Here is a 24,197-nt window from a genome sequence, read left to right on the forward strand (position 1 = left end):
GGGGATGTGAAGAAGCTAATTAATTGCCCTGAGATGCTGTGGCTGCCCCATCCCTGGAAGTGTTCAAGGCCAGGTTGGATGGGGCTTGGAGCAACCTGGGCTAGTGAAAGGTATCCCTACCCACAGCAAGGAGTAGAACCAGGTGAACTTTAAGGTCCCTTCCAACCCAAACCATTTGGTGATTCCATGACTGTGCTGAGGAACAAGAGAGAGATGTTTAGAAAAAAGCTTCACTTGCCCTTTTTTCCCAGCTAAAAATGGTGTAGTGAGGAAATGGAATTTTTCACCGAAATATCTGCCTTGATTAAAAATCTTTGACCTTTAACATGAAAAAGAACAACTAATTTTTGAAAGCAGATTTTTTTTTTCTTTGCATTTTTGATAAGTCTGAGCCCAGCAATTATTTGTGTAAATGGGCTGGGTGGGTTTATTTCCCACACAAAAAAGAGAGAAAACGCTTTGTGACAAGCTTTAATCAAAAGGCAGTTAAGGGGATGTTTTGTCATGTGGATTCCATTTCCTGGGATGCTGAGACCAGAACCTGGGCTGTCTGGGTTTTCATCCAGAGCATTTGCTCTCTGGCTTAGAGGGAAACACTGGAGCATTTTGAAGGGTAAAATCTCGAAGCAGCTCAGTGGGTACATCGTGAACCTCCTGGGGAGGTGGCGGGGCTGGGGAGAGGAAGGAGAGTGGATGTTATCGATGGAGCATTTGGGGCTTTGATGGGAGAGTGTGGAGCAAACACTGAGTTTCATCTGGAAACAAGGCTCGGAAATCATCGTGCGAGGGTGTTGGTGAAAAATAACCCATCAGCAGTTGGAATAATAAACGTGTGACAGAGCTGCAGGCTCAGCCTGGAGGGTGCCAGGCAGGGATAGGGAGATCCACAGGGAGCTGGACATGGAGCGCTGCTTTACTGATTAGGATTTTTAATTCTGGTTTTTTGGTGTGTGCTCTGTGGTTGAGAAAACCCCACCTGGGGAGCTGACAGCACCTGCTGCTTCCCCCTAACCCAGCACTGCCCTGCCTCACGGACCACATGCTCTGGAAAAGAAACATCGAGTTCCACATGTGCAACTGCCTGCCCATGTGCTGTTTCCTTCTTGGCTGCCTATAGTTAGAGAGGGAATTAAACCACAACTTCTATGAGGCAGTTTTTTGGATTTTTAAATTGTTACCATTAGCTACTATAATTCTTTATTGTTTCAATATTAGCAGAAGTGTCCTCTCCATTTTTGCATCTATCTGTGCTCCTCTGCTTGCTGTGTTCTGTGTCAGGGAGTCCCCAAGTTTAATTTGCATTTCTGGAAAGAAATTCCCCTGATTGGTTTCAAATGCATCACCTTTTAATTTCATGGAGGATGCCCAGGTACTTGTGGTATAAGATGGCCCAGAAGCAGCTGATCTACCCCCTGCAGGTTGTTCATTATCTTATTGCTGTTGTTATGTCTCCTCTTATTTATTGGCTAGTTAAGGTTAGAAAAAAAGGTCTTTCATTCTGGTCATACAAGAGATTTTTCCATATCCCTGGTCATTCCTGGCAGTTTGCTATGAACCACCTCTAACTGTGCACTATTAGTTTGGCAGAAGGATGGTCACTACTGTACACTGCAGCTGAGAACGCTCAATTCCCATTTATTACATGTCATTTTCCCATATTACCCATCATCCTTGTGTTCTGGCTTTTCTGACATGGATATTCCAGCTTTATCAATCCTACTTTTCCATCCTGGTAACTACTTGCCTTCAAGCCACAGTGCATTCACCATCCCTGCTGCTTTCTACCTTCCAGAAGCCGTGCCTCCCGTGTGCACACCAGCAACATGCCTGGAAATCAGAGCAGCCACTGCCCACCTGCGGGCTGGAGACATACAGGGAGGGGAGGACTTAGAGCAATGCTTTTCCCCCCTATTGCTCCCAGTGTCAGCTGCTCCAGGGGTATGTGGCCACCAGCATCCATGATGGTCAAAAGGGAAGTCAGCTGTTGGTGCCGATTTCTCTGGAGAACTTTGGAGAGCCCTGGGTGGGATTGTCCTTGTTCACACCACTGTGTTTCTTTATTTTTGCTCCTTTTTTTGTCTTGTGTGTAATGGGAAAGGGGAAGGGGTGGGTTTTAAGGCAGCACAGAGACAGGTTGAAGTTAATAAATTCCCACTGCATGTTGATAGGATGTGGCTGCAGGCTGGGGCACCGCCCGGGCTGCACTGGGAATCCCGGGAATCCCACTGGATTCCCACCAGTCCTCCCCTGTGGTGGTGGCTCTGCTGGGGACACTGGGAAGCGCTGTGGGGACTGGGGTGCTGCAGCTGTTTCCCCAGATGGCTAAACAGGGCAGTTTTGTCATTACACCAATTGCTTGATTTGTACTGAAATTCATTGAGGTTTTGGGGTGTTGTGTTTTGTGTTTGTCTTTTTTTTTTTTTTTTTTAATAAATGAATCTTTCAGATAGGTGTAAAACAGAATAAAAGTGACTAAGTTATGTTGTGGAAATTGTGTATAATAGAAGACAAATTTCCAGTTTTTATCAGGAGGCAAAATTTTACTTCCTTGGTTTGTTTCCTTGTTTTATTTTGCTTCCTTTAATATGAGCCAAGTGGCTGAGGCTGAGATGTCTGTTTGATATTTAGGGAAAGATTTGATGCTTTAATAAGGGAATCCTCTGCCTCCCTCATCCATCATTCGTCATCCTCATCCATCCAAACCCCACTGTAAATTTGTCAGAGCCTTTTCCATATTCAGGGCTTGTATAAATAATGGCTGTTGTGAACAGCAAAAGGAAATGGGAATTTTCTGTTTGTGTTCTGTCTCTGGTCATAGCCGTGGAAATCTTTAGTGGGTTTTTGCTTTCAGTGTTGACCTTTATTGTGGTGGGTACCGGCCACCCCCCTCAGTTTGTGAGCCTTGCTATAATATCTATATAATATCTATCTAATGTATGTATGAAACTGCCTGTGCTCGTTACCACACGCTTTTATCCCGCTCCGTCGTGTCTTCCTCCTTCTCTCTGCTATCTTAGGGATTATGCAGCTTCTCTGCAATATTCTGAAATTAATCAAACCAAGGCAAACCTCATGCTATATTATCCATCACTGGAGGAGAATGATTTCCACAAGCCAGGCAGCTTTACATTGTTTTGTCCAGGGGCTGCAGCAGAATTCCATTAACTGGAATACGCTGGAAATCTGATTTCTCACAAAACACATTTGTTAAATATTTGCAAACAGCAAATTTTTAGATTTAATGCCAACCATAGCCCAAACCACAAGTTTCTTTTTCTCTTACTTTAATTAGGCAGTGGACAAACACACTGTCCACTCCTTTCTGGGCAATTTCCCCCTGGAGCAGCTGCGGGTGCGGCCACAGCCAGGCTGGAGGAGCTTTGCTCTGCAGGGAGAGATGTAAAAGCTGAATGGCTGCTTACCCAGACTATTTTATATTTCGTCTATTATATAATCGAGCTCTACAGGTAATTTCTTTCACTAAATTAGTAACCGTGCTGCAGATTGCAGACACTTAGTTTGATTGAAAGTAATAAAGGGAGATTATCCGTAGAGTTCGTTGAATGGCGGTTCTGACTTGACCCACTGCCCAGAGAGATAAGAATTAATCTTATAAACCTCTGCACACTTCCAGGGCTCTGATCCGCCGAACAGCCCCTCTTTGTTCCAGGGCAGCCCTGGCTGGGAGAGCGAGCCCAGTTCAGGGAGGGCTGGTCCAGGTCCCGGGAGGGCTGTGGATGATTTCTGAGCAGTGATGTGATTTACTGACAGCGGTACCCAAACCACACACGTGGGGCAGCTGGGCCCCAAACACATGCTCGGGGATGGGAAGATGGAAGTTGGAGACTGAGAGGGGAATATGGCTGATCTACTGACACAAGTACTTTTGCTCCAGACCTTGGTTCTCTCATAGATGAAGTTTAGTCTCAGTACTGGACCTGACTTGCACAGGGGCAGATCTGCCCCAGTCATTCAGTCTGTGTCTGGTGGCTCAGACTAGATGTGTGTTGTAGGCCCTTTCCTCTTCCTCTTCCTCTTCCTCTTCCTCTTCCTCTTCCTCTTCCTCTTCCTCTTCCTCTTCCTCTTCCTCTTCCTCTTCCTCTTCCTCTTCCTCTNCCTCTTCCTCTTCCTCTTCCTCTTCCTCTTCCTCTTCCTCTTCCTCTTCCTCTTCCTCTTCCTCTTCCTCTTCCTCTTCCTCTTCCTCTTCCCCTTCCCTCCTGTACCACTGGGAACCAAGTGGAAGAAGCGGGATAGGGTTTTACACACCTCCCATTGGCACAGAGCTGCTATGTTGGTTCAGTTTCTGCACCATTTTCCTTCCCCTCCTCCTGCCCATGGGTTTCTTTGCTCCCTACGCTGCTACAGACTAATTTTTTTTGCAGGTATTTTGCCATTGTCCAAGGTATTTCCTCACTCCAAATGGCAGTATAATGACTTCTTCCACAATTACTAATGATAAAGTAATTGATTTATTTTGCACAGCTTTTACCAACACTCGTGAGCTGTTCACGTGTGATGATCCTCACTTGTCACCTCCTCTTTGGCATTGTGGGCACTGAGTGTTAGATGAAGTGGGGAAAATGGGAATGCCTCTGAAGACCAGAACTGAACCACTCTGGGCATTTGGGGGTTGCCAGTCACTGGAGAGCGATGCTGACCCCCAATGGGAAAAGGGGCAGAGGAAAGGCTGGGGGTGTCTGGAGGGGACAGGGAGGACCTGGAGCATCGCCGTGTCCGTACGCTCAGCTCCCGAGCCCGGGGAGTGGCGCAGAGGGACACGGAGAAGTGCTGCCTTGTACATCCCTCCATTTGGTGCTTTTTGCTGTTCTGGTGTCGTTGCACATCCGAGGTGTTGCTGGTGTCAAGGTGACACAGACAGGGGGAGGATGAGTAGGGAAGAGCTGGGCTGTGGTCAGGGGTTCCTGTTGGAGAGGGGCTGAGGGGCAGGTGCTGCCTTGGGTTCCTTCCCTTCCTCTGAAAGGAAATATGCCTGCTTCCAGTTCATGGAGAAACTCAAACTGCTGCATCCTTCGCTTTTCTTTTCCTGAATTTGTGATTTCTGCTAACATTAAAAGATTAGGACAGCAGAAATCTGTTATTTAACTGTCTCAACCTTAGAAAAAATCATGTGCCTCTGTATTGCTTCTGTATTTCAAGCTTCCCTAAGGGAGTGAAGGACTTAGTCATAGTGAATGAGGACACGTCAGAAACAGTGTTTCACTACCCAGGCAAAGCTAAACACGAATAATGCAATGTTCCAGTGTTCTCCAGCTGAAATGGCACCGTAGCCTCTTGCCACACCAAAACCAAGGCCCCATGGATGAATAACCATCATTGTATGTCGATGCTGTTGAGGTGAGGGCAGAGGTTGGCTGTTCTCTTCTTTTTTCCTGTTGCCAGATTTCCCTCTCCAGCTAGATGGCCTGGACTTGTGTGCCATTCTCCCCCTCCCAGGCTGCACTCCTACTCCTCAGTAGCCCTTCTCCTGGGGACAGTACTGGGGTTCATGCACCAGCCCCACCTCTGCTGCCGTCCCCTCACAGCCCGGTGTGCCCACGAGAGAGGTGTAGGTGGTGCTGACCTCACACAGATCCCTGGTGGATTTTATTTCATCTCAAATCTTATGACTCCTATGATTCAGTGGGTAGTTTTTGCTCAGATACCCAGGAATAAGCAGCTCTGCAGATTTGGGATGCTCTCGGGTGAATCCAGGCAAACACTGGCCATTTCCCAGCACTCAGAGTGCTGAAGGAACATGCCAAGTGCCTTCCCCTACCACAGCTGGGTGCAGTGCTCCCAAATCCTTATCTCCACCAGGCAGATGGACAAACGCAGATGTAGATGGATAACTTCCTGCCAGAAAGGGGGATCATCCCATTGCCAGGAATTCAGAGTGACAATGACAAAGTCAGTTGTTGGCTGAACTGGGAGCCCTTGTGTGAATCACATTTGGTCATTCCTTTTTCATACAGGCACAAGGAGCTCCATCTTTGGAGCCCGCACAGCTCCATTGGTGTGAGACCGACATCGTGGCAACACCAGAGCTGGGGAAATGGGATATTCAGATGTTACAATGCAAATAACAGGTTTAAGTTCTGGCTTTGTCAGGACCCTCTGGGTGTTCTGCTTTGGGTTAAAAACATAGGAAAAAGGTCAAGCACCACTGAGCTGGCCTGAGAGAGTAAACAGGATTTTAAACACCGGGCTGTGCTCACTCCCACCACAAGAGCTTCTGCTCGCAGGCAATCCAGCAGCATTCAAGTATTTAGGTCTCCTTAAAACTGTTTCTTCCCCCACTTGTGTTAATACAGATATTAAGCCTAATAGTATCTACTTAGCATAAACAAGAAGATAAAAATGATTTCTGTGATTGAAATGTTTGTTATTTAGCATTAAGCATCTTCATACTCTCATGTGTTTTGCATTTTAATCCACTCTGTGCTTGGTTTTGGGATTGATAGATTAGTTTTAATCCCCTGTCTAATAGTGGAGGACTGGTGAGATTTATTAAACAGGCAGGGTTTGGTACTTGGATTTAAGAGGACTCACATGCACTGTTCATGCATATTAAATTTGGGAAACCACCGGTTCAGTTTATAAAGAGCTGTGATGTCCTTTATCACTGAGTGTTTCTGTTGTGCTTCACTAGCTCAGGAAGCCTTTATATTTCTGAAATGGAATGGTTTTGATGGTTCCTTCCCACTGCATAAATCTAATATTCCAAAGATATGTCTTTGACTGTTGCTATTGAAATTCTGTTCATTTTATGCCGAGTTTGTGTTGTCCCTCCCCTCCTTGGCTCCGGAGCACTGAAGGTTGGGTGAGGATCCTACCACACCATAGGTGGGGCTGAATTACAGGGCATGTGCCAAGGGCCTGGAGTGGCAGGACAAGGGGGAATGGCTTCCCACTGCCAGAGGACAGTGTTAGATTGGATATTGGGAAGGAATTCTTCTCTGTGAGGGTGGTGAGGCCCTGGCACAGGTTGCCCAGAGAAGCTGTGGCTGCCCCATCCCTGAGAGTGTCCAAGGCCAGGTTGGACAGGGCTTGGAGCAACCTGGTTTAGCGGAAGGTGTCCCTGCCCATGGCAGGGGTGGAACCAGATGAGCTTTAAGGTCCCTTCCAACCCAAACCATTCCATAATTCTATGAAATAGATGTTGCACAAGCTCTCCTGCACTAATGGCTTTGATGTGGTTGCCCGGGACTGAAGAGTCTGGTGGAGGTGGTTCTTCCACTGATATGTTCCATGGCACCTGAGTTTGAGGATAACATGAGATGGACATGACTGAGGCACTGAGGGTGTGCACTGCCTAGGGTGATGTAAGAGAAAAACACTTACCAGCCATCCTGTCCGGAGCAGCCTGTGCTGTGCTGGCTCTGCTCATGGTCACCAACTGTCCTCAGTGTGTCACCACCTCGCCCTGACAATCCCAGTGTCCACAGTGGCTCTGTCCGCTCTCCCCTGGAGCAGTGCCTTGTTTACTGTACTCCAGGAAACAAATAAAAAGAGCTGAATGGTGATTAGAACGTGGGAATGGCTCCTGTGTGGGTTTTACTGGTACACTGGGAAAAACAGAAGCTTGATAATAGTTAAAAAACCACTGAAAACTCCCAACCCGCCTAAATTGCAAATTCCTGCCCTATCAGTGGAAGATGAGTTGACTTAATTTGCAGGATTACTGGTTAATTTGCCATTAACGCTCTGATACCGGTAATGTGGTGAGAAATAGGGGAAATTTACTTTTTTGTTAATGTAATTATAGGATGGCTGTATAAAAGTTATTAACTGCAGAAGTGAAATCCAGGAAAAATGAGTTTAAATTTAATGATAAGTTAGAGAAACCACTCAAAGCTTTTTGCGAGAAGATGCTTTATTATTGTAGGTTCCTTCTTTAGCTATACTCTATTTTTGATTTTTCAAATAAACATGCAAAGCAGAGATTGCAAATACAAGTGGCACTGCTGTAATCACCAGCTTAGGAATTCCCATATTTGATTAGAACACAGATAATAAAAAAAATAATCTTTCTGGAGTTTTACTTGGTCGTTGGGAACTCATCAGTCCTGGGAACTGAAGGAGAATATCAGCACTGGGGTTTAAGATCTGGTAATGGAAGATAGTTAGAAACTTTAATTGAAAATAAATTCTGTGATATGCTGGATAATTGACAATTCCACCTCAGTTAAAGCAAATTTTTTATTCTGCATATGATATAAAAGGAGATAAAGAAGGCAAATAAGCAGTTCTTCATTCCCACCCCTTCCTTTTGGTTTTCCTTTTTCCTAATGCAAGAATCCAGGCAGTGACACTGAGAGGTGACAAATTTAAACAGTGATATTTTCACATTCTGGGCTCGCAGCCCTCGGAGTTCATCACCACCAGATGTTGATGCAACAAGATGGAAAATATTAGATGTTTTATTTTATGGCTAATGAGAACACCCATGCTAATATATGTAATTTCAATTAAATAATCAAAATTTGAGTGCTCCAGGACATAAGATGATCCCTAAACAATGGTGATGGGGAGGGAACTCCCCAGTGGCCACACTATTTCATAATTATCAGCTGTAGGTTTCTGGCCCATTTGTGTGAGGATACTGAGCAAAATTAACTGTTTGAGGCATGTGAGAGCAAGAAACCACTTGGATCATCAGCTTTTTGTGTTCCTCAGGAAAAACACCCCTTTACAGTGCAGAGGTTTCCTGGGACCTTTCTTTTGGGTATGCAGCAATTCAGAAATTCTGCAGTTACGGTGTTGTCAGAAGGGAAAAAAAAAACTTTATAACTTTTTTACAATTTTCTCTTCGTGCATAGAACTTTGGCAATTCAGCATAGGCAAATTGAACTTAATGTACTAATGTAAAAGAGAAAAGCAGGCCGTTGTGTCAGGAGCTGTTGTGTCAGGAGCTGTCAGAGCCTCTCCCCCCTCGGCCCGTGCTGTCCTTCCCGGGTGGCACCGTGGGCTGTTGGCTCATGGCAGGAAGTGGTGCTTTGGCCCAGCACACCTGAGACATTCCCCACAACGCTCCTTTTTTTAGCTGATGATCCAGCATTTGATCACAATGAGGAAAAACATGAAAAGTCTGTACTTTGGTAGCCTGGCTCTGCTGAAGGGGTTGCATTTGTGAGACTAAAGTTGTGTGCAGCTTCTGCCTGGGAGGTGGTTCCTAAATCCCAGCTCTCAGGGGACTTTCTGCCCAGAAAAGCTCTGACTGTCCCATCCCTGGAAGTGTCCAAGGCCAGGTTGGATGGTGCTTGTAGCAACCTGATCTACTGGAAGGTGTCCCTGCCATGGCAGAGGGTGGAACCAGATGAGCTTTAAGGTCCCTTCCCACCCAAACCATTCCATCATTCCATGATTCCATTTTCCTTGCACTTCAAAATTCATTCAGAGATGCAGCTCCAAGAGCAAGTTCTTATTTGGCACCAACACTGAGATGTTTCTCTGCTCTTCCCTCTCTCCCGTGTGCCCCCAGACAGTATTTTTTACTTTTGGATTATTTCCAGAAGCTTCAGCCCTCAGTGTGATCCCTGTTAGCTCAGCCCTGGTCCAAGGTCCTTCTCCCCAGGGCTGGTTCCAGTCCTCACAGACTGGGACGAGTCTTGTTTCAGCACATAGATCCTGATGTTAAGCAGCAAACACCTTGTTTTGTGCTTTTGGAGAGTACAAAGGTTGTGTGAAGCCTTAGAGGCCCCAGGCTGGCACCACCAGAGCAGCACGTGCTCTCCCTCACTGCTGAGTGCGGTACTGCAAACCCGCCGATGCCCTCAGCTCTTCTGATTAACTCGCTATAACACGATGATGTCACATGGTAGGTGTAAGAAAACATCAGCTTCTACACTAATTTCTGGCTTGTCCCACTGTGTGCCAGCAGTTCTTGCCATTTGAAGAAAAAATTTTTTTGTATCCTTTTATGTAAACACATCATGTTAAAAAAGGCAAACTATAAAACATTAAAAACCCTGCAGGGTATTAAAAATACCGGTCTCAATGCATGTGTTCATTCCTTTCACTTTCTTTTTAGATCACTAGTGTTGGTACAAAATGAGCTGAGCGAAGGAGAGAATTCTAATTAGGTTTAAAAAAGAAAAAATATGGCAGTTTATTTTGAGCGCATGTCTGCTCCACCAAGGCATCTCCCATTTCAGACGCAGGCAGAATGAATCATTATTACACATTTATCATCATAAAAATGCTTATTTGGACTTGTTTTTTTTTTTTTTTTTTAAAGAAAAGGAAAAAAAATTATAAAAAGGGCAAAGCAAAGAGCCATCTCGGAAGGGCAGTTATTGCTTGCCCTTGCTTGGGAAAAAAGCCTTCCTCAATGGGATTACGTCCCCGCTCATAACCTATCAGCCGTCTGATCAGAAATTCATAACGCAGGCCATCCATTTCCAGCCCGGCGAGGGCTGCGTGATTGAATTTAAATAGGCAAATGCCAGACTTGAGCTTTGACATTCTCTCTGGCTCTCTCAATCTCTCCCTTTCCCCTGCCCTCCCCGTCGGAGCCCCTTCCTTCCTCCCTCTCTTCCTCCCTTCCCTGCGCTCGCCACCATTTCACGGGAGGCGGGATGGAGTTATCGGGAAATGGAGGATGGACGTGGGGGGAGAGGGAGAGGAGGGATGCGCAGCGAGGGAGAAATATGGAGAGCACTGGGCAGCAGGAAATTATAAATTGTTGCTGTCATGCTTTCATTGGGACACTAAACCTGTTTTCAAAGCCCCCCACCTTTTTTCCCTCATTTAAAAAGAGATATTTCAGCAGACGTTCCCAGCATGTCCTCACCCAACCCGCGCGGTGGCTGCGAGCACAAAGCTCCTCAGCGAGGCTCTTTTCTCTGCTTCCTTCTGAGCTGATAAGGATGAAAATGAATTCAAACCTGGGCGCTTTCATTCCTGGCATTCCGGGGTGCAGGGGACGGAAAAGCTGCCTGGTGGCAGGTGCTCACTGGGTGAGGGGCCATCCCCACTGCCAAAAGGTGGCAATGCCAAGGCCATCGGATTTGGTGGGAATGGTGCTGGTGCCACGCAGTGCTGCAGGGCACCAGTGGGGAGGACATGGGCAAGGACAACCCCCGGGCTGAACTGGGTCTTCTGGGAAGGCAGAACACCCGCAGTGAGCTCTGCGTTCCGTGTTGTGTCCCTGATTTTCCTGACGAGCCTTGGGGTAGGAAACGTGCCTCGTGCTCCCTGTGCCCACACCCTTCTCCGTTCGGAGACAACTGATTATTGAGTTTGGGATATTACAGTGATGTTTCTATGGCTTTTTTCCCTGCTGGTCTTTCATCCCCCCTTCGGCATACGGATGCGGTTTCAGCCCAAATCCTCACTGTAAATTGTGCTTCAAAGAAAACATTTAAAAGTCTTGCTTCGCCCTTCAGATGGCAGGTGAACACTCCAGACCCTGTATTTCTGGCCAGTGGTACTTTAGTGCCAAGAAAAAGGGAAAAGAAGTACCCTGAGCGCTGCAGAGTGCGTGGTCATGGGAATACTTTGTTTTGACTTGATGAGGCTGCTCTGACAGTATTTTTGGGATTGGTTCTTTTTCTTTATTTTTTATTTCCCTCCCCCCATAGAATTTAAAGCCAGGAGGTCTTGGGCTGCATGAACTCTCTATCCTTGGAGTTTTTCTTAATTACTGATTTTTCTAGTCCAAAAGTAGATATTGAGACTTCCGCTCAAGAGTGGCCTCAATTTGGGATTGAAATTGTCACATGGAGAATCAACCCCTCCTCCCCTAACATTTCCCAGAGATTAATCACCTTTGTGATAAGAAATGTGTCCTTGGATTCTCATTTGAGCCATCTTCCAACTTTGCTTCACCACCAGGTCTTTGTTTTCCCACAGTAAAGAACAAGCCAGAGAGGGACTTTGGGCAAGGGCCTGGAGTGAGAGGAGAACCCCTAAATCCTTTCTTATGATCAGTTTTCAATGCTTTTTGTAGCTTTAAAAAGTACCGTGTCTGTGTACTTTGGAACTGTAATCAGCATAAGCAGGTTAAATAAAAGGTGGCAGTTCCTGAAGCCCTGGCTTCAGACTTCCAGATGGGAGTTATTTGGTGCTAAACCCATATTCCCTTTACTCTTTGTGCCTTCTGTAAAAACTCATTCTCCTTTCTAAATGGCCTATCCCAAATTTAGGGTAGAAAAGGAGGGTATAGAACTAGCAAAGGAAACTGTATTTTCCAATCTGAATTTAACAATGAAACGCAGAGTATAAAAATGTGAAGAGAATAATTCTAATTCAAATAATTAAATTTCATTAATTCAAAATCGTATTTGAGAGTCCAGCTGTTTTTGCTGCCTGCAGAGACACTGAGCTGGTAATATCAAGTAGAGCAGTGGTGACATTTGGGATAATTCCTTCTCAGGGGCATTGCAGAGAGCAAAGCTGGTGGTGGTGGTGGGGTCGGAATCACAAACAGAGTTGTGATCGACGGAGAGACGAGTTCAGCTCACCTGGTAAAACCCACAGTTCCGCTGAAAACCAGCGGAGGTTTTGAATTCTTCTGAAAGAAAAACATCTCTTAAGTTATAATTAACTGGAGCCAGTTGAGCTGTTCCTCCTCCAAGATCCCCACTTTCAAACTGAGGTCTTGGATGCGGATCCAGAGGTGGCAGTCCCAGGAACCCCGTGTGAGCCATCCCAGTTCTCAGATCCACGGCCGAGGAGTTCACTGAGGAGCAGCTGAGCTGGGCTGATCCTGTTTCACTTAACGAACACAAACCATCGGCCAGGGCTGGGCTGGGCCCAGTGCTGGGTTATTTTGGAGCACATGTTCTTTGTATATGTTTTCATGTCTCTGTATAAAAACTGCCTTCTCCTGATGCCACCAGTTTGTAGCTTAAATCTAAACTGTGCAGCAGAACGTCTGGGCTGTGTGTATAGTTTGTGTTTTTGTTAAAGTCGCAGTGCCAACACCCCTCTGTATTTACAATTCCAGGAATAATCCTGGAGTCTGTAGGAACATCTCTTTCATAGTGCATGAGACTTGTCAGCTGGCACCTTCACGAGTGAGCTGCTGGTAAAGGGAATGGGGTTTGTGCTCTCTGGTTTAAAGATGGGGCACAAGAGTTGCAGATAATGTTTAATGGACTGTCTGTTCTCACAATGCCCCTCTTGATCCCCCTGGGAGAGATTTTGTTTATTCCCTGTGTGATATATGTGCAGGCCCTGGGCAGGCAGGGGGAGGCGGGGAACAAGCTGGAAACAGAAGGATGTAAGTTCAGTTTCATGGCTTCAGACTCCAAATTTTCACCCAGATATTTTTACAATCTTTTATTTCTCTTATTTTTTTTTTAATCTTTTAAATGGATGAATGTTCCAAAAGCATCTGATTTAGGAACACAAGTGCCATTGAGCTTCAGGAGGACTCGAGCTGTTCAGGACCTGTTTACACAGGAAGGTTACACCTCCTGTACCAGTACAGTTCTACTCATGGATCACTCCATCCGGAATAATTGGCTTTTTTGGCTTAGTTTAACTTCTCCAAACCACTGGTTCCTTAACTTTAGTCTCTAGAATTCCATTAAACAGTAAAATTTATGAATGAGTCAGCTCTGTGTGGTTGTGCAAGGTGACTCGAAGGAATTCCATTACTGGGCAGCGGTTTCTTGGTCCTAACTTTAAAAACCACTAAACTAAATAAAATAAAGACGTCCTTATTCCAAATTAAAGGCATTTGGGGAGTTACAACTGGGTATGTTTTAAGTTCATGCCTTTATTTTTATTAATGGAGCCTCAGCTTGTTAAAGAAGTCCGATGAGAATTATTCTGCACCTTTTACAGTGCAGAGCCACACCCCCATCCTTTAGGAAAACGGAATAACACTAATATCAAGATGATGTAGAATATTTTAGATCTTAAAGTGATTTTAAAACATAAGCACACTCACTCCCTCTCTTAATAGTTAAATTGCAACATGATTCCTAAATTCTTAAGCAACAGCAACAAAAAAATCAATGCCGTTATTCTGCATTAATTGACCCATTTATGGGGGTTGAAATTTTAATTTTTTTAAGGTTCAGAAACCAGATTTTTGTGCTTACATCAGCTTAGAGTTGTAGGATGACCTTAGCAAAAAAACCTGAATATTTTTCATTTTCCCCTAACAACAAATATCTTCCTGGAAAAAGCCTAAAAAGGAGCAAATCTCATCACAGGGAATTTCAGTGTGTTCTTCCACATCACTCTCAATTGTAGCCAGATTTAGTGATTTATTTAATGATCCATAGGCTTCCTTTGGTGGGACCTAGATCTTCTCCAGGACCTTCTCTATTCTATGGAGAACTGCCAGCTGCTCCCGTAGGAGCCTCCTGTGAGCCGGAGGATCCTCCCTGCCCAGGCTGTGCGGGCACTGAAATACCCCAGGGCTCCCCCGTTCCCTCCTCCCTCCCTTAAAGACCTCGGCTTCCCTCCGGGGCAGCTGCGTTTGGACTCCGCTTTTCCGCAGCTCTCACTTCTAACTCAGCTCTCTGCAGGTTGAAATCCCAGGTGTGCTCTCTGCTTTCCTGCTCTGTGGTTTCCACACCAGTGCAGTACCTCTGGCTGTAAGTGGAGACGAGGAAGCGTTTCCCGATCCCCCAGCCTGGAATGCTGCCGGGGTGTGTTTTTCTGGGTAGATGGTTTTGGCAGCGTTCAGATGACTGAAAACGGAGCCCTTACATTTCTGTGGCTGCAGTGTAGTCTTGGATATGCCGCCACATTCTTATTCTTAGCACTCTAAAAGCATTGAGAGACCACAGCCCAGATCAGGATTTCACCACACAGACACCTGAACTCGTTTAACCGCCCCTTTGTGTTGATTGAGGAGTGAGCCAAACTCACCAGGGTGTGAGGAGCTAAAATTTCACTCCCTGTCTTGTGGAGTTTTAGTTTAAATAGCTAAAGCAGATGAGTCATGGAAGAGCAGAATTACTGTCCTCGCACTGCAGAAGGATTAAGGAACCATCCGCAGCCCAGGAGGCAGCTGGTGGCGTGTCCAGGGGCAGGACAGCACCTTCACCATGGGGACCTTGGTCTTTTGTAACAGTTCTGCACTAAAAGCAGAACGAACGAAAAACCAAAGCCCCTTCACAACTTTTCATAGGACACATGCAGAGGCTTCATATATTTAGGTATTAGAGTTTGGATGCTAAAAGCTTTGTGAGCTGTTTTTTAATAACTGCGAAAATAAACTTGGAAAATTGTGCAGGTGACTCCTGTCCTGTACAAACATTCGGGTATTCTGATTCCCAGAAGAATGCCTTAAAATGCACCTGTATGTTTGTTATGGATATAACAAAGTTACAGGATTTTCTGGTACTTGGAAGCTGTTTTAGGTGGTTGTGGGTTGCTGGGATATTTGGGGAGCAGGGGAGGGCAGAACTGGGTTCTGGCAGAAGCGCTGTGGGGGTGCAGGGCGGCACAGGAGTGTGGGGTCACGGCCTCCTGTTTGGTGTGGTCCTGGCCTGACTGTGCTCTGCAGATGGGCACATCCATGGAATTGGAAACAAGAATGAGAACGTGTTTATTCTGAATGTGCTGATACTCTGAGCAGAATCCACCTTCTGTCTGTCCAGTGCAAATCCACATGGACAATGTGGCCTCTCAGCCAACAACTGCAAGCGTGTTAGAGACCAGAAAGGTAGGAGAAGCAAATTTTAGATTAATAACATGTGAAGGGAATGGCTTTAAGCTGCGGGAGGGTAGATTTAGATTAGATATTGGGAAGGAATCCTTCCCTGGAAGGATGGTGTGAGGCCCTGGCACAGGTTGCCCAGAGAAGCTGTGGCTGCCCCATCCCTGGGAGTGTTCAAGGCCAGGTTGGACGGGGCTTGGAGCAACCTGGTGTAGTGGAAGGTGTCCCTGCCCATGGCAGGGGATGGAATGAGATGACCTTTACGGTCCCTTCCAACCCAAACCATTCTGGGATTCTGTGTTATTCAGAGAAGCCAAAATGGCAAGAAAATCCTTGAAAAGTTTAAAGAAGAGGTACAGAATGAAACATGAGGCAGGTAAACACTGCTAGGCTTTATGGGGGAACTGATACAGCCCATTATGTGAGGAATAATTTGGGCTGTTGTTTTATAATTGTGGTTTTGATGTCCGTTCACGACGATGTTACTGTGAGAGCTGCAGAGGATTAGAAACCCTCCAATCAAACCACTCCTCTCTGGCTGCCTGACTTTGCCCAGTTTTATAAGGAGAAATAGTACTTTCTGTGGGATCAGCTGGTAGGACTGAAAAAAATGGGCATGCTCCTGAGATCAGAGTTTGGCAATCAGTTCTGAAAATTGTATTTTTAAATCCAGTGGAGTGTTGTCACGGTTCTAATACACTCGTTACTTAAGCTTTACCACCTGAAGGCTGAGCAAAAGAGCTGCTTAACACAGTCCTCTGAGTCTTCACACCTTTGATTTTACTCTAAAACGTTTCGATATTCCAACTAAAATATGGAGCATCACGTTTCTTGCTGTTATTACTCCTTTTAGGAGGGATAGGATTAAAAATGTGCATATGCAAAAATGATGAAATACAATGTAGGCAAATCCAGCCATTTAACAGTGTGTTGATAAAAGTTACTTTATCCTTTGGGCACAGAGGATTTGGTAATATCTGTACATTCAGATGCCGATAGGACTCACTTGGCTGCTTCTGTTGACTCACAAAACCAGGATGCCAGGAAGGGAATAACTGAGAGGGGGCAGTGAGGCTTCTGGTTTGTCTCTTCTCTAGGTATCAGTTTTAATTCCTTGTTTATATTTGGCACTATCAGCCTGGATTTCGTTTCCTTGCCTTAGCTGGCAGTTACCCCTTGTTCTTGAGCTTTTTGTCTGTAATTTGTTCCCACAAATGTACGGCAACGTTCAGTGTTTCAGCCTCCTCTGTGCACTGGTGTCACATTGACTCTCACTGGTTCTGTGCTTGGGGGAGGGTGGTTTGGAACAGAAGGGATGGACATGTTCAGGCTGGGACCTGTTCAGAGGTGCTGTGGGACACACCAGCTCTCCGAGAGCACAAGCCGAGAAAGACACTGCATCTTCCTCCCGGTGCCCAGCCTGTCTCTACCACATGTTCATGTTTGCTCTGGGTCTCATTTCGAACCCCACCCTGCTTTCAGAACTGCTCTCTGGTCCCTGAATGTTCAGGACCATATATATATATGTGTGTGTGTGTGTGTGTGTATTTACACTCTTTCAGTGTGTGATGGCAGTTATATGTATTTCATCACATTTCCATCATTGATTCCTGCTGTCATCCCAGGTCTTCCCAGCAGCTGCCCACATTAACCTTTCAGAAGAATGGGTTGTCTCTGAACATGCAGGAAAACCGGTTGCCTTGGACAGCCCAAGAATTGCTGTGGCTCTCATGTGCTCTTAAGAATTCTCTCAAATCCCTCCAGTAGCTGATTCCATGGAATCCCCGACAATAAACCACCCACCCCGTTGTCTCAGCCCGGTCGGAAGCTGCCCTTGGCTCGGCCAGTTGCCATGAATGGCTCAATCCTGTTCTGTATTTACCTTGAGGATGTTATTTATCATTGATCCCCATTCTCAGTGATGTCTCCCACGTGCACTCAGCCGCTTTTCTGCAGAAAATTAATAATACTTGAGTCCTAATTCTTGGGGGGCTCCCCTGGCAGCTGTGTGCTCTGCCCGTGCCCCTGGCCAGCACCAAACAGGCTCTCCAGCCCCTCAAGGATCAAGTTGAAAATGCCTGTCCATAAAAACTGTCTCAGAGATGGCAAAAGCATCTGAAAGAGTAGCTCAGCTCAGTTTCTGTAAAATCTGATCTCTCAGGGTCAAATGTACATGGTGGAGTTGATGTTCTGCCTCCTCGGCAGGAACCTGGCAGGAACCACTCTGGGGAATTCCTCCCGTTATCCTGGGAATGTTGAGGGAATCAACTGAGCGGGTGGAGCATGGGTGCTGGAGGAGGGGGAAGGGGAGTTGTGGGAGCAGGGATGGAGACAAACACCAGATTCTTCCTCCCACGTCCATCTTTGAGTTCTGCCTTTCGCTACAGCCGCTGATGCCAAACAGCTCCGTATTTACGGAATGCGGAATCCCCCAATGATTCCGTGTGTTCTGACACCCTTCCCATGGCCCTGCTGGGGATGGACCCACGCTGCAGCGGGTGCCTTTGTGTTTCCATCTTGCAGTCCCTGTTATCCACCATGTTGGGATGTTTTCAGCTCTGCTCACATCTGATGTAAATGCAGAGCAGTGCTACTGGAAACGTTTGGGGCCGGGTTTGTCCCACAAGGCCTCGGCCTGACCTTCTCTGAGACGTTTCACATGTTTCCCATTTTCTGACCATTTGCCATGGAGGGAAAAAGGAAATTTTTTTATTTTTATGAACGAGATTTTATTCAAATAATAAATAGCAACCTATTAACCCAGCATGCTTTAATGCTCCGAATCTGAATCTAAAGACTAGAGAGAGCACAAACATACCATTAAAAAAGCGTGTGCGGCTCTTCCTCCTGCCCAGCCTCTCCCCCATCGCGCACGCAAGCTGTCTCTTTAATAATGCAAAGGAGCAGTAAATTTCAAGCTGAGGATGGGCAATAACAAGGAGAGTTATTTCCACAATGCCCCAGTGTCAGCCCCTGGCTTAGGCGCACACCTTATTAGTTCTAACAGGCTGGTTAGCATCGGGTCACCTCTGCGGCTCCGCTCCCCGCAGGGTCACCCGGCTCCAGGCGGCATTTGGGGAGGGGGAAGGGAGCCGGGATTTAGAGATTCTCTTCTCACCCGGCATTTTTAGCACTGGTTATTTTTATTTACACACACCCCTCCTCGCCTTTTACGCTTTGCCTTTCTCTTGCCCCCTCTCCCACCCAAGACCTGTGTAAATCCTGGTGCTGGGCGGACCCCTCCCCACTGAGCGCAGATAAAGGGACATCTCAGAATGGGGTGTTCCTCTGCTTCCCTTCAGAAGGGAAATAATTCAAATTAATCAGCCTGGGTGTGTGTATGGACAAATAACAACATCCATAAGCCATTGTTGATGAAAGCAAGACCAAGGTGGTTGCACTCTCAATTAAACATGATGGTAATGTGCCCAAAATGAACACGTGTGTTTCTGTGTGTGAGGGGGCGATGCTAAACCCCTCCCTCACCTTTTAGGGGCCATAGGAATTGTCTGTAGGATGTTTTTTTAAAGCTAACCCAGGGATGTGTTAAAGTGAATGTTCCTTTTTTTCCTAACTGGAACGTAGGAGAAGCTGCCCATTATGGAAATGCACCCTCGGTTGTGGCCCTCTCCCAGCCCCCTCCCCCACCCGCCAGTTCCCATCCAAAAATGAATGCAAAGAAATACTATTAGGCTGTCTGGTTATGTATTTTTTATGAGGCCATACAAGACACTGCCTGACCTCGTCCAGCTCGTGTTATAACCACATTGAAGATGCTTTTCATTTGGGTTCTGCTTTTCAGCCTGGGTGACCTCTATTAAATAAAAAAAAAAAGAAAAAAATGGCCTAATATGTGACCCCTGGGACGAGTCGCTTCAAGGATTACATTTAATTCATATGATAATATTGAAATATAATGTTTCTGTGTCTAATGTTTTGGATGTTTTTCTTTCTTCTTTATTTCAGGGACCCTTTGAGTCTTGTCAAAGATTTTTTTTTCTTTTTTTTTTTTAGGGAGGGGAGGACAAGTAACTTATTCTTGGGGGGCAGATTCTTAAAAATCACGTTTTGTCCCTAGGAAAGCCAGCATGAACACAGCAGCCTGCTCTCCCCCTTGCTTTGAAGGAGAAGAGGAGAAACAAAGGCAGGGAAATTATTTTTTATAAGAAAGCTTGTCTGGCTCGTCAAAATCCAGCCCCACGCTTTGTTTTGGCGTTTGCTTACCCAGTTGATAAGGAGTGACCTGCTTTCCTGGACGGGGGGGGGCTCAGGCAGACCCCCCTCTACCTCCTTCCTTGCCTCCAGCTCCCATTGTCTGCCTTGGCCCCGCCGCTCCCTCGCTCCCCACGCACACGGAGGGACCGCCCGGACCCACCGCTCGGCTCCCCGTGATGGAGCATCCCAGCATTTCTGAGAGACAACACATATTTCAGGGCTTTATAACTTCTCCATAAAAGTGTATTCCAGGATGAAACACGACTCACGACGGTTCAGCTTAGGAGCAAATTTGCTTTTGCCAATTGCAAAAATAAATTTGACCCTTCCTAAATATTCCGCGTGCGAAAAACATTTAATAAAGTACATTTTTTCCCCCGGTCCTCGTGCTAAAATCACGTTGCGAGGTGTATGGGGGAATTCAACCATCAGTCAGCAGTCGGAGCCGAGACCTTGCACTGGGAAGCAACGAAGCCCTTAATCATTCCCAGTAATGACATGTTTGGAAAAAAGTGCCACATGTGTGCACCGTGTATTTTCAGCAAACATCTAATGCGAGGGTGTGAAGCAGTGGCTGCGGTGCAGGGTGTGCTTGTGCAAGGGCTTCCCTCCTCCTCCTCCTCCTTCTCCTCCTCAGAGCAGGCTGCTCCAGCCTGGCTGTGCTGCCCCGCTCACAAAAGCCGTGTCCTTGGAACAATAGGCCTGTGCTCCTGGAGCCCTGTCCCGGCACACTGCAGGGACGTTTCCGTGACGTTGGCAAGGGGATACACAACCCTGATTATTTATTTTTTTTTCCTTTTTCCCCACTGTGACTGGAGCTGTGAAATAGTAACATTAATTTGTGCAAAAAATACCCCTCGAATACCACTCGTGTTGCAATGAACTAGTCCAGGTCGGTGCCGTGTGGTTATGGCTGACCCTTGGTCCCCGGTGTCGCGGCGCTCTCGGCGCGCCCCATAAAACCTCGTGCTGCTGGGCTGGGGACACTGGGGGCAGGTGAGGGCTGAGCACTGGGGACACTCGGAGCAGGTGAGGGCTCAGAACTCCCAGCCCCATTGCATTTATTCGCGTCACAGGCTGAACCTCGACAGTTTTTGGCAAAAACCTAATTAGCGCCAGGTCCGGCGCCCGCCTTACGTGTATGTGTGCACGACGTTTTGTGTAGGATATTAAAAAAATATCCAGGCTTTGGGTTGCCTTTTGTAAGGCATGGAGCTGTGACCCTCCCTCCGCTGCTCCCTCCCCCCGGAGCCCCAGACTTCGCCGTGCCCTGGCTGCGAGCTTACATGGAGTTGTCTTTTTTATTTTTTTTATAAACCCAGTCACAACACGGGAAGAGGAGGAGGAGGAGGAGGAAGAGAGAGAAAGACAGAACTAAAAACCCTTGAAGGATGGCTCTCCAAAATTCCTGGCGGAACCACGGGGAATCCCTGGGAGCGCGGGAGCAGAGGTAAGGCAGCCTGCGCCCACCCTCCTCCCGGCCCCCCGCGCCCTCGCTTTTGGGTGGGAGCGCGGCTGTGGGGAGCGGGAGGGAAGGTGAGCTGGGTGGTGGGAGGTGGGTGGTGGGTGGGTGGGTGGAGGAGACACCTTCGCCTCGCGCTGCTTAAGTGGGCGCGGCGCTGATGTGAATATGCAAATGGGCGGCCGGGCGCGTCACACGTGCGGCTGCTCCCCCTCCCCTCCCTCCCCTCCTCACTTCCTCCCTCCCCACGCGGGGCTCGGGGGAGCGCAAGGGGACGTGGGGACATGGGGGGCACAGACCCCGTCCCGTCTGTCCTGTCCTGCCCGTCCCGTCCCACAGTGGGAACGGCAGAGGTGCGAGGCCGGTATCGGAGCGGGGTGGACACGGACACTCAGGGAATGGACCGAGGGGGGTGGCTGGTGCCCCCCGTGCTGCTGATTGATGTCGGGGCCAACAGGACCCCGCTTTCTGGCGATGATGGTGATGGTGATTGCGATGATTACTCTCATCATTAGCGGGAATTTGAATTTTGCAATGGTCAGGGCTGGGCAGGGGTGTGACCCCTGCGCCCGGGAACTTAAGGAAAGAAAAGACAGGATTTGGAAAATGATTAATTTATGCACTAGAGGGGTCAAGTTACAAAGGTTTCCACGCGGCCCCGTTTTTATTGCAAGTACACGCCGAGATCGGCAAAAAGATGGGAAAGGCGTTTTTGTTATTAAAGGAAAAGCCTTTATTGGAGGGATGGTTTAGAAATTTACAGTCAATGGAATTTAATTTTATCCTTTGCCTTTTGCTTTATCCACATTTTAATAAAAGAGCCACGAAGAATAAGAGTGGCCGGGTGATTGCTGAACAAAGCAGATCTCGGGTGTGAATAGGATTTAAAACCGGTGCCTGCGCTCCCCGCGCCTCGCGGGGCCACGGCAGCACCCCCGGCTGTGCAGCAGGGCTGGGGACGCTGCCCGTGACATGGCACACGTGGTAATGCAAGGTCAGGATTTCATATTTAGTAGGACAAACTTAGTAGTACATTTTTCTTCCCCTCCGTTTGCCTGCCTGGTGATTTGCGTACACCTGATCAAGTCTTAGGTTTATACTTGGTTATTCCAGGGAGAGAGAGAGCGATTTCCAGGGGAGTGGAGCACTGCTGGGGATGTCTGCCAGCACCCCGAGGTGGGAATGACCACATGTGGGTCTGCACAACATCACTGGCTTTAATTCACTGGGAAAAAAAAATAAATGCAAAGCAAGTCCATTAGTTTTTCTTAGGTATTACCAGGGACTTTAAAAGGATTTACTAATAGGATAACTGTATTCACTAGATTGATAAATAAATAGAAAATCCCTAATTCTCGTGAGGGGTGGGGCTGGAGGAAGCAGATGAAAGTGACTCGTGGGTGAGTGAATCAAACCCCCGCACTGGAATTGCCTGACTGATCCTACTGTGGTGCACTCAGAGACAGAGGAGGGAACAGGTGAGACCCCGGTTACAGCAGGATAAACCACCCGCCCGTGTGCCCTGCTCTGCCAAACTGTGCCCGGTGTCCCACCTCCCCATGGCTGTGCCACCCAATGCCACGCTGGCCTTCAGCTCTCAGACAGCCCAGTTTGGCAGTGTTGGGTTTTCTCCCATTATCCAGTGGGCCGGTCCCGGGTGCCCGTGTGTGTCTGGCTGCACACTGGGGGCACCCAGCACTACTACCTCGTGCCAGGGCCCCGCACCCAGGGGAGTGTGGCTGTGAGGGGCAGCCCGGGAGCCCTCAGCACAGGCCCAGGCGGGGCTGTCTGGGGCGTTGGTGCCCCGGCCCTGCACACCTGTCCCCGTGTGCACACACGGCCTCCCGCCTGCTCCGCCGTGCCAATAAAGAAGAAAGGCAGGGATGAGGATTGTTGCTATTGATCTGCCCAAGGGGATCATTAGGCATCAGTATCAATCTACAAATCAGTGGGCCTGTGTTACTTGCTTGGGCAGTCATTGCCAATTTGTTCCTATTAGATGGCCGAGCCCGGAGGTGTTTGATGAGCAGATTGGGTCTTTATCTCGGCGCTGGAGAGCAGCGGGTGCGGGAGACGCCAGAGCTTTGCAGGATTTCTGCTGTTTGTTTGTTTTCTTCTGCTGAAATCCGTCTGCTTTTTCACTGCTCTGTACAGAATTTTGTAGGGGCTGAATGTGTTTCTGCTTTATGGATGGTTTTTCATATCATCAGATTAAACATATTGAAAGTTAAGGAGAAACTATTTTAAAATAATCCCCTCTCTTTTATTCAGTCTGTTTACCAGCAACACTCCCTATAAAATACATATTCATGCCAGATTCTTTTGTTATCCTTTCCAGGTCAGACCCAACATTAGGAACGCAAACAATTTTGCTTTTGCTATCCCAGTGCCCGTTCCTCAGGATTTATTGAGATGCTCTTAGTGAAGTGATTGTTCTCACAATAGTTTCCTCTGTAATTTAATTAATTAAGCCAAAAAATTAAAGCTTGCAGATAATATTTTATTTGAAAGTGTTTTTACGTTTATGTTGTGGAGCAGCAGCCCCGGGGGTCAGCAGCCCCTCGGACCCAGCCCTGCTCTGCCTTTCAGAGCTGCCTCCCTCATCTGCATATTTGCAAATAAGAAAAATGTTTAATACTATGCAAAATGAACAACAAATCTAGACCGTAACAGGAGAATGGAAATTAATGGCAAAAAAAAGGATCAAACCAGTTCACACGAATGCTCTGATCCGACATCAATGCCGTGTTATTTAATGCAAACCTCGATTCCGGCTGTTCCATCTCACTCCTGACACGAACATCGCGCAGTTTAAACATCTGTCCAGCCGTTAAAGACCCTATTGATGCTGCGTTATTGGATTTCTAATTTCCAGGTTTTGTCAGGGGGTTTAAC

The 24,197-nt window shown here is 47.1% G+C and overlaps 1 long non-coding RNA gene across 8 annotated transcripts in view; it reads left to right on the plus strand.

Annotated features, from left to right (window-relative positions):
• The window catches only part of LOC108498012, a 387,118-nt gene that overhangs the window by 82,542 nt on the left and 280,379 nt on the right, over positions 1-24,197 (plus strand). For all 8 annotated transcript variants that reach the window (XR_001875039.1, XR_001875034.1, XR_001875038.1 and 5 more), the window contains one exon: positions 21,163-21,290. This is a non-coding gene — a long non-coding RNA (uncharacterized LOC108498012). The remainder of the gene's footprint in view (positions 1-21,162; positions 21,291-24,197) is intronic.

Source organism: Lepidothrix coronata, unplaced genomic scaffold, assembly GCF_001604755.1.
Source record: "Lepidothrix coronata isolate B3197 unplaced genomic scaffold, Lepidothrix_coronata-1.0 Scaffold54, whole genome shotgun sequence".
Taxonomy (NCBI): Eukaryota; Metazoa; Chordata; class Aves; order Passeriformes; family Pipridae; genus Lepidothrix; species Lepidothrix coronata.